This window comes from Eleutherodactylus coqui, chromosome 5 (assembly GCF_035609145.1).
Source record: "Eleutherodactylus coqui strain aEleCoq1 chromosome 5, aEleCoq1.hap1, whole genome shotgun sequence".
In the NCBI taxonomy this organism is placed as follows: Eukaryota; Metazoa; Chordata; class Amphibia; order Anura; family Eleutherodactylidae; genus Eleutherodactylus; species Eleutherodactylus coqui.
This window is the reverse complement of record NC_089841.1, coordinates 58532621-58541390: the sequence shown is the minus strand read 5'-3', so window position 1 is coordinate 58541390 and position 8770 is coordinate 58532621. Positions and strand designations below refer to the sequence as shown.

The 8770-nt window shown below is 65.5% G+C and overlaps 1 protein-coding gene across 1 annotated transcript in view; it reads right to left on the bottom strand.

Moving 5' to 3' along the window:
- Positions 1–8770, bottom strand: part of LOC136627466 (oocyte zinc finger protein XlCOF8.4-like) — a 42864-nt gene that overhangs the window by 34022 nt on the left and 72 nt on the right. The window lies entirely within an intron of this gene.

Genomic DNA, 8770 nt, shown 5'->3' with positions numbered 1-8770 from the left:
TTGTTACTCGAGGGGGGGGGACTATGTCAACAGGGACCGCTGTTACTCGAGGGGGGGGGACATGTCAACAGGGACCGCTGTTACTCGAGGGGGGGGGGACATGTCAACAGGGACCGCTGTTACTCGGGGGGGGGGACATGTCAACAGGGACCGCTGTTACTCGGGGGAGATGGACAGAGGGACCGCTGTTACTCGGAGATGTACAGAGGTACCGCTGTTACTCAGAGGAGATGTACAGAGGGACCGCTGTTACTCAGAGGAGATGTACAGAGGGACCGCTGTTACTCCGAGGAGATGTACAGAGGGACCGCTGTTACTCCGAGGAGATGTACAGAGGGACCGCTGTTACTCGAGGAGATGTACAGAGGGACCGCTGTTACTCGGAGGAGATGTACAGAGGGACCGCTGTTACTCGGAGGAGATTGTACAGAGGGACCGCTGTTACTCGGAGGAGATGTACAGAGGGACCGCTGTTACTCGAAGGAGATGTACAGAGGGACTGCTGTTACTCGGGGAGGGGGGGGGGGGCACGTGTACACAGGGACCGCTGTTCCTCGGGGGGGGGGGGCCCGTCCACAGGAACCGCTGTTCCTCGGGGGGGGGGGGGGGGGGGGACCCGTCCACAGGGACCGCTATTTCTCGGGGGGGGGGGGGGGGACCCGTCCACAGGGACCGCTGTTCCTCGGGGGGGGGGGGGACCCGTCCACAGGGACCGCTGTTCCTCGGGGGGGGGGGGGGACCCGTCCACAGGGACGCTGTTCCTCGGGGGGGGGGGGGACCCGTCCACAGGGACCGCTGTTCCTCGGGGGGGGGGGGACCCGTCCACAGGGACCGCTGTTCCTCGGGGGGGGGGGGGGGGGGACCCGTCCACAGGGACCGCTGTTCCTCGGGGGGGGGGACCTGTCCACAGGGACCGCTGTTACTCAGGGGGGGACATGTCCACAGGGACCGCTGTAACTCGGGGGGGGGAGGACATGTCCACAGGGACTGCTGTTACTCGGGGGGGGGGGACAGGACATGTCCACAGGGACCGCTGTTACTCGGGGGGGGGGGGGGGGACATGTCCACAGGGACCGCTGTTACTCGGGGGAGATGTACAGAGGGACCGCTGTTACTCGGAGGAGATGTACAGAGGGACCGCTGTTACTCGGAGGAGATGTACAGAGGGACCGCTGTTACTCAGAGGAGATGTACAGAGGGACCGCTGTTACTCGGAGGAGATGTACAGAGGGACCGCTGTTACTCGGAGGAGATGTACAGAGGGACCGCTGTTACTCGGAGGAGATGTACAGAGGGACCGCTGTTACTCGGAGGAGATGTACAGAGGGACCGCTGTTACTCGGAGGAGATGTACAGAGGGACCGCTGTTACTCGGAGGAGATGTACAGAGGGGACCGCTGTTACTCGAAGGAGATGTACAGAGGGACTGCTGTTACTCGGGGAGGGGGGGGGGGGCACGTGTACACAGGGACCGCTGTTACTCGGGGGGGGGGGGGGGACCCGTCCACAGGGACCGCTGTTCCTCGGGGGGGGGGGGGGGACCCGTCCACAGGAACCGCTGTTCCTCGGGGGGGGGGGGGAACCCGTCCACAGGGACCGCTATTCCTCGGGGGGGGGGGGGGGGACCCGTCCACAGGGACCGCTGTTCCTCGGGGGGGGGGACCCGTCCACAGGGACCGCTGTTCCTCGGGGGGGGGGGGACCCGTCCACAGGGACTGCTGTTTCTTGGGGGGGGGGGGGACCCGTCCACAGGGACCGCTGTTCCTCGGGGGGGGGGGGACCCGTCCACAGGGACCGCTGTTCCTCGGGGGAAGGGACCCGTCCACAGGGACCGCTGTTCCTCGGGGGGGGGGGACGACCCCGTCCACAGGGACCCGCTGTTACTCAGGGGGGGGACATGTCCACAGGGACCGCTGTAACTCGGGGGGGGGGAGGACATGTCCACAGGGACCGCTGTTACTCGGGGGGGGGGGGGGACAGGACATGTCCACAGGGACCGCTGTTACTCGGGGGGGGGGGGGACATGTCCACAGGGACCGCTGTTACTCGGGGGGGGGGGGGGACATGTCCACAGGGACGGGGGGGGGGACATGTCCACAGGCGGTTACTCGGGGGGGGACATGTCCACAGGGACCGCTGTTACTCGGGGGGGGGGGACATGTCCACAGGGACCGCTGTTTCTCGGGGGGGGGGGACATGTCCACAGGGACCGCTGTTACTCGGGGGGGGGGGGGACCCGTCCACAGGGACTGCTGTTTCTCGGGGGGGGAGGGGGGGGACCCGTCCACAGGGACCGCTGTTCCTCGGGGGGGGGGGGGGGACCCGTCCACAGGGACCGCTGTTCCTCGGGGGGGGGGGACCCGTCCACAGGGACCGCTGTTCCTCGGGGGGGGGGGGGGGACGACCCGTCCACAGGGACCGCTGTTCCTCGGGGGGGGGGGACCCGTCCACAGGGACCGCTGTTACTCAGGGGGGGACATGTCCACAGGGACCGCTGTAACTCGGGGGGGGAGGACATGTCCACAGGGACCGCTGTTACTCGGGGGGGGGGGGGGACAGGACATGTCCACAGGGACCGCTGTTACTCGGGGGTGACCCGTCCACAGGGACTGCTTTTTCTCGGGGGGGGGGGGGGGGGGGACCCGTCCACAGGGACCGCTGTTCCTCGGGGGGGGGACCCGTCCACAGGGACCGCTGTTCCTCGGGGGGGAGGGGGGCCCGTCCACAGGGACCGCTGTTACTCAGGGGGGGACATGTCCACAGGGACCGCTGTAACTCGGGGGGGGGGGGACATGTCCACAGGTACCGCTGTTCCTCGGGGGGGGGGGGGGGGACCCGTCCACAGGGACCGCTGTTCCTCGGGGGTGACCCGTCCACAGGGACCGCTGTTTCTCGGGGGGGGGACATGTCCACAGGGACCGCTGTTACTCGGGGGGGGGGACATGTCCACAGGGACCGCTGTGCCTCGGGGGGGGACCCGTCCACAGGGACCGCTGTTCCTCGGGGGCGAACGACCCGTCCACAGGTACCGCTGTTCCTCGGGGGGGGGGAGGGGGGGGGACCCGTCCACAGGGACCGCTGTTCCTCGGGGGTGACCCGTCCACAGGGACCGCTGTTTCTCGGGGGGGGGGACCCGTCCACAGGGACCGCTGTTCCTCGGGGGGGGGGGGGGGGGGCCCGTCCACAGGAACCGCTGTTCCTCGGGGGGGGGGGGACCCGTCCACAGGGACCGCTGTTCCTCGGGGGGGGGACCCGTCCACAGGGACCGCTGTTACTCAGGGGGGGGGGGGACCCGTCCACAGGGACCGCTGTTCCTCGGGGGGGGGACCCGTCCATAGGGACTGCTGTTTCTCGGGGGGGGGGGGGGGACCCGTCACAGGGACCACTGTTCCTCGGGGGGGGGGGACCCGTCCACAGGGACCGCTGTTCCTCGGGGGGGGGGGGGGAGGCCCGTCCACAGGGACCGCTGTTCCTCGGGGGGGGGGGGCCGTCCACAGGGACCGATGTTCCTCGGGGGGGGGACCGTACACAGGGACCGATGTTCCTCGGGGGGGGACCCGTACACAGGGACCGCTGTTCCTCGGGGGGGGGGGGACCCGTCCACAGGGACCGCTGTTCCTCGGGGGGGGGGGGCCCGTCCACAGGGACCGCTGTTCCTCGAGGGTGACCCGTCCACAGGGACCGCTGTTCCTCGGGGGTGACCCATCCACAGGGACTGCTGTTTCTCGGGGGGGGGGGGGACCCGTCCACAGGGACCGCTGTTACTCGGGGGGGGGACATGTCCACAGGGACCGCTGTTACTCGAGGGGGGGGGACATGTCAACAGGGACCGCTGTTACTCGAGGGGGGGGGACATGTCAACAGGGACCGCTGTTACTCGAGGGGGGGGGGACATGTCAACAGGGACCGCTGTTACTCGGGGGGGGGGGGGGACATGTCAACAGGGACCGCTGTTACTCGGGGGAGATGGACAGAGGGACCGCTGTTACTCGGAGATGTACAGAGGTACCGCTGTTACTCAGAGGAGATGTACAGAGGGACCGCTGTTACTCCGAGGAGATGTACAGAGGGACCGCTGTTACTCCGAGGAGATGTACAGAGGGACCGCTGTTACTCGGAGGAGATGTACAGAGGGACCGCTGTTACTCGGAGGAGATGTACAGAGGGACCGCTGTTACTCGGAGGAGATGTACAGAGGGACCGCTGTTACTCGGAGGAGATGTACAGAGGGACCGCTGTTACTCGGAGGAGATGTACAGAGGGACCGCTGTTACTCGGAGGAGATGTACAGAGGGACCGCTGTTACTCGGAGGAGATGTACAGAGGGACCGCTGTTACTCGGAGGAGATGTACAGAGGGACCGCTGTTACTCGGAGGAGATGTACAGAGGGACCGCTGTTACTCGGAGGAGATGTACAGAGGGACCGCTGTTACTCGAAGGAGATGTACAGAGGGACTGCTGTTACTCGGGGAGGGGGGGGGGGGGGCACGTGTACACAGGGACCGCTGTTACTCGGGGGGGGGGGGGGGGACCCGTCCACAGGGACCGCTGTTCCTCGGGGGGGGGGGGGGGCGGGACCCGTCCACAGGAACCGCTGTTCCTCGGGGGGGGGGGGGACCCGTCCACAGGGACCGCTATTCCTCGGGGGGGGGGGGGACCCGTCCACAGGGACCGCTGTTCCTCGGGGGGGGGGACCCGTCCACAGGGACCGCTGTTCCTCGGGGGGGGGGACCCGTCCACAGGGACCGCTGTTCCTCGGGGGGGGGGGGGGACCCGTCCACAGGGACTGCTGTTTCTCGGGGGGGGGGGGGGGACCCGTCCACAGGGACCGCTGTTCCTCGGGGGGGGGGGACCCGTCCACAGGGACCGCTGTTCCTCGGGGGGGGGGGGACGACCCGTCCACAGGGACCGCTGTTCCTCGGGGGGGGGACCCGTCCACAGGGACCGCTGTTACTCAGGGGGGGACATGTCCACAGGGACCGCTGTAACTCGGGGGGGGGAGGACATGTCCACAGGGACCGCTGTTACTCGGGGGGGGGGGGGACAGGACATGTCCACAGGGACCGCTGTTACTCGGGGGGGGGGGGGGGGACATGTCCACAGGGACCGCTGTTACTCGGGGGAGATGTACAGAGGGACCGCTGTTACTCGGAGGAGATGTACAGAGGGACCGCTGTTACTCGGAGGAGATGTACAGAGGGACCGCTGTTACTCGGAGGAGATGTACAGAGGGACCGCTGTTACTCGGAGGAGATGTACAGAGGGACCGCTGTTACTCGGAGGAGATGTACAGAGGGACCGCTGTTACTCGGAGGAGATGTACAGAGGGACCGCTGTTACTCGGAGGAGATGTACAGAGGGACCGCTGTTACTCGGAGGAGATGTACAGAGGGACCGCTGTTACTCGAAGGAGATGTACAGAGGGACTGCTGTTACTCGGGGAGGGGGGGGGGGCACGTGTACACAGGGACCGCTGTTACTCGGGGGGGGGGGGGGGGGACCCGTCCACAGGGACCGCTGTTCCTCGGGGGGGGGGGGGGACCCGTCCACAGGAACCGCTGTTCCTCGGGGGGGGGGACCTGTCCACAGGGACCGCTATTCCTCGGGGGGGGGGGGGGGGACCCGTCCACAGGGACCACTGTTCCTCGGGGGGGGGGACCCGTCCACAGGGACCGCTGTTCCTCGGGGGGGGGACCCGTCCACAGGGACTGCTGTTTCTCGGGGGGGGGGGGGACCCGTCCACAGGGACCGCTGTTCCTCGGGGGGGGGGGGACCCGTTCACAGGGACCACTGTTCCTCGGGGGGGGGGGACCCGTCCACAGGGACCGCTGTTCCTCGGGGGGGGGGGGGGGACCCGTCCACAGGGACCGCTGTTCCTCGGGGGGGGGGGGGACATGTCCACAGGGACCGCTGTTACTCGGGGGGGGGGGACATGTCCACAGGGACCGCTGTTACTCGGGGGGGGGGGGGGGGGACAGGACATGTCCACAGGGACCGCTGTTACTCGGGGGGGGGGGGGGACATGTCCACAGGGACCGCTGTTACTCGGGGGGGGGGGGGGGACATGTCCACAGGGACCGCTGTTACTCGGGGGGGGACATGTCCACAGGGACCGCTGTTACTCGGGGGGGGGGACATGTCCACAGGGACCGCTGTTACTCGGGGGGGGGGGGGGGACATGTCAACAGGGACCGCTGTTACTCGAGGGGGGGGGGACATGTCAACAGGGACCGCTGTTACTCGAGGAGGGGGGGGCATGTCAACAGGGACCGCTGTTACTCGGGGGGGGGGGGGGGACATGTCAACAGGGACCGCTGTTACTCGGGGGAGATGGACAGAGGGACCGCTGTTACTCGGAGATGTACAGAGGTACCGCTGTTACTCAGAGGAGATGTACAGAGGGACCGCTGTTACTCAGAGGAGATGTACAGAGGGACCGCTGTTACTCGGAGGAGATGTACAGAGGGACCGCTGTTACTCGGAGGAGATGTACAGAGGGACCGCTGTTACTCGGAGGAGATGTACAGAGGGACCGCTGTTACTCGGAGGAGATGTACAGAGGGACCGCTGTTACTCGGAGGAGATGTAGGGGGGGGGGGGGACATGTACACAGGGACCGCTGTTACTCGGGGGGACCATATGTCCACAGGGACTACTGTTACTCGGAGGGACCGCATGTCCACAGGGACCGCTGTTACTTGGGATGGCCACATGTCCACCGGGACCGCTGGTACTCGGGGGGGAGGGGGGGCGCATGTCCACAGGGACCGCTGTTCCTCGGGGGGGGGGGGGGACCCGTCCACAGGGACTTCTGTTCCTCGGGGGTGACCCGTCCACAGGGACCGCTGTTACTCGGGGGGGGGGACATGTCCACAGGGACCGCTGTTACTCGGGGGGGGGGGGGGGACATGTCAACACGGACCGCTGTTACTCGGGGGGGGGGGGGGGACATGTCAACAGGGACCGCTGTTACTCGGGGGACATGGACAGAGGGACCGCTGGTACTCGGAGGAGATGTACAGAGGGACCGCTGTTACTCGGAGGAGATGTACAGAGGGACCGCTGTTACTCGGAGGAGATGTACAGAGGGACCGCTGTTACTCGGAGGAGATGTACAGAGGGACCGCTGTTACTCGGAGGAGATGTACAGAGGGACCGCTGTTACTTGGAGGAGATGTACAGAGAGAACGCTGTTTCTTGGGGGTGGGGGGGTTGTAAAGAGGGACCGCTGTTACTTGGGGGTGATGTACAGAGGGGCCACTGTTACTTGGGGGAGATGTACAGAGGGGCCGCTGTTACTTGGGGCAGAAGTACAGAGGGGCCGCTGATACTTGGGGGTGATGTACAGAGGGGCCGCTGATACTTGGGGGTGATGTACAGAGGGGCCGCTGATACTTGGGGGTGATGTACAGAGGGGCCGCTGATACTTGGGGGTGATGTACAGAGGGGCCGCTGATACTTGGGGGTGATGTACAGAAGGGCCGCTGATACTTGGGGGTGATGTACAGAGGGGCTGCTGATACTTGGGGGTGATGTACAGAGGGGCTGCTGATACTTGGGGGTGATGTACAGAGGGGCCGCTGATACTTGGGGGTGATGTACAGAGGGGCTGCTGATACTTGGGGGTGATGTACAGAGGGGCCGCTGATACTTGGGGGTGATGTACAGAGGGGCCGCTGATACTTGGGGGTGATGTACAGAGGGGCCGCTGTTACTTGGGGGTGATGTACAGAGGGGCCGCTGTTACTTGGGGGTGATGTACAGAGGGACCGCTGTTACTTGGGGGTGATGTACAGAGGGACCGCTGTTACTTGCGGGGAGATGTACAGAGGGACCGCTGTTACTTGGAGATGTACAGACGGACCGCTGTTACTTGGGGGAGATATACAGAGGGATCGCTGTTACTTGGGGGAGATGTACAGAGGGACCGCTGTTACTTGGGGGTGATGTACAGAGGGACCGCTGTTACTTGGGGGTGATGTACAGAGGGACCGCTGTTACTTGGGGGTGATGTACAGAGGGACCGCTGTTACTTGGGGGTGATGTACAGAGGGACCGCTGTTACTTGGGGGTGATGTACAGAGGGACCGCTGTTACTTGGGGGTGATGTACAGAGGGACCGCTGTTACTTGGGGGTGATGTACAGAGGGACCGCTGTTACTTGGGGGTGATGTACAGAGGGACCGCTGTTACTTGGAGGAGATGTACAGAGGGACCGCTGTTACTTGGAGGAGATGTACAGAGGGACCGCTGTTACTTGGAGGAGATGTACAGAGGGACCGCTGTTACTTGGAGGAGATGTACAGAGGGACCGCTGTTACTTGGAGGAGATGTACAGAGGGACCGCTGTTATTTGGGGGGGGGGGGGGCACAGAGGGACCGCTGTTACTTGGGGGTGATGTACAGAGAGGGAGCTGTTACTTGGGGGAATGGGGGCAAAGAGGGACCACTGTTACTTGGGGGGGGGGGGCCAGAGGGGCCGCTGTTACTTGCTGGGGGGGGGCAGAGGGACCGCTGTTACTTGCTGGGGGGGGGCAGAGGGACCGCTGTTACTTGCTGGGGGGGGGCACAGGGGGACCGCTGTTATTGGGGGGCACAGAGAGAACACTATCACCTTGTCAGGGGCACACAATGCTTATTACTTTGGGGCACGATGCAGCCATTATTTTGCAGTGGGGATGATTACTAGGTGGGAGGACTGATCTGGGGTCACACGTATCTTGGGGTTCCTCATCTTATAAGACCCCAGTACAGACCCCCGCTCACATC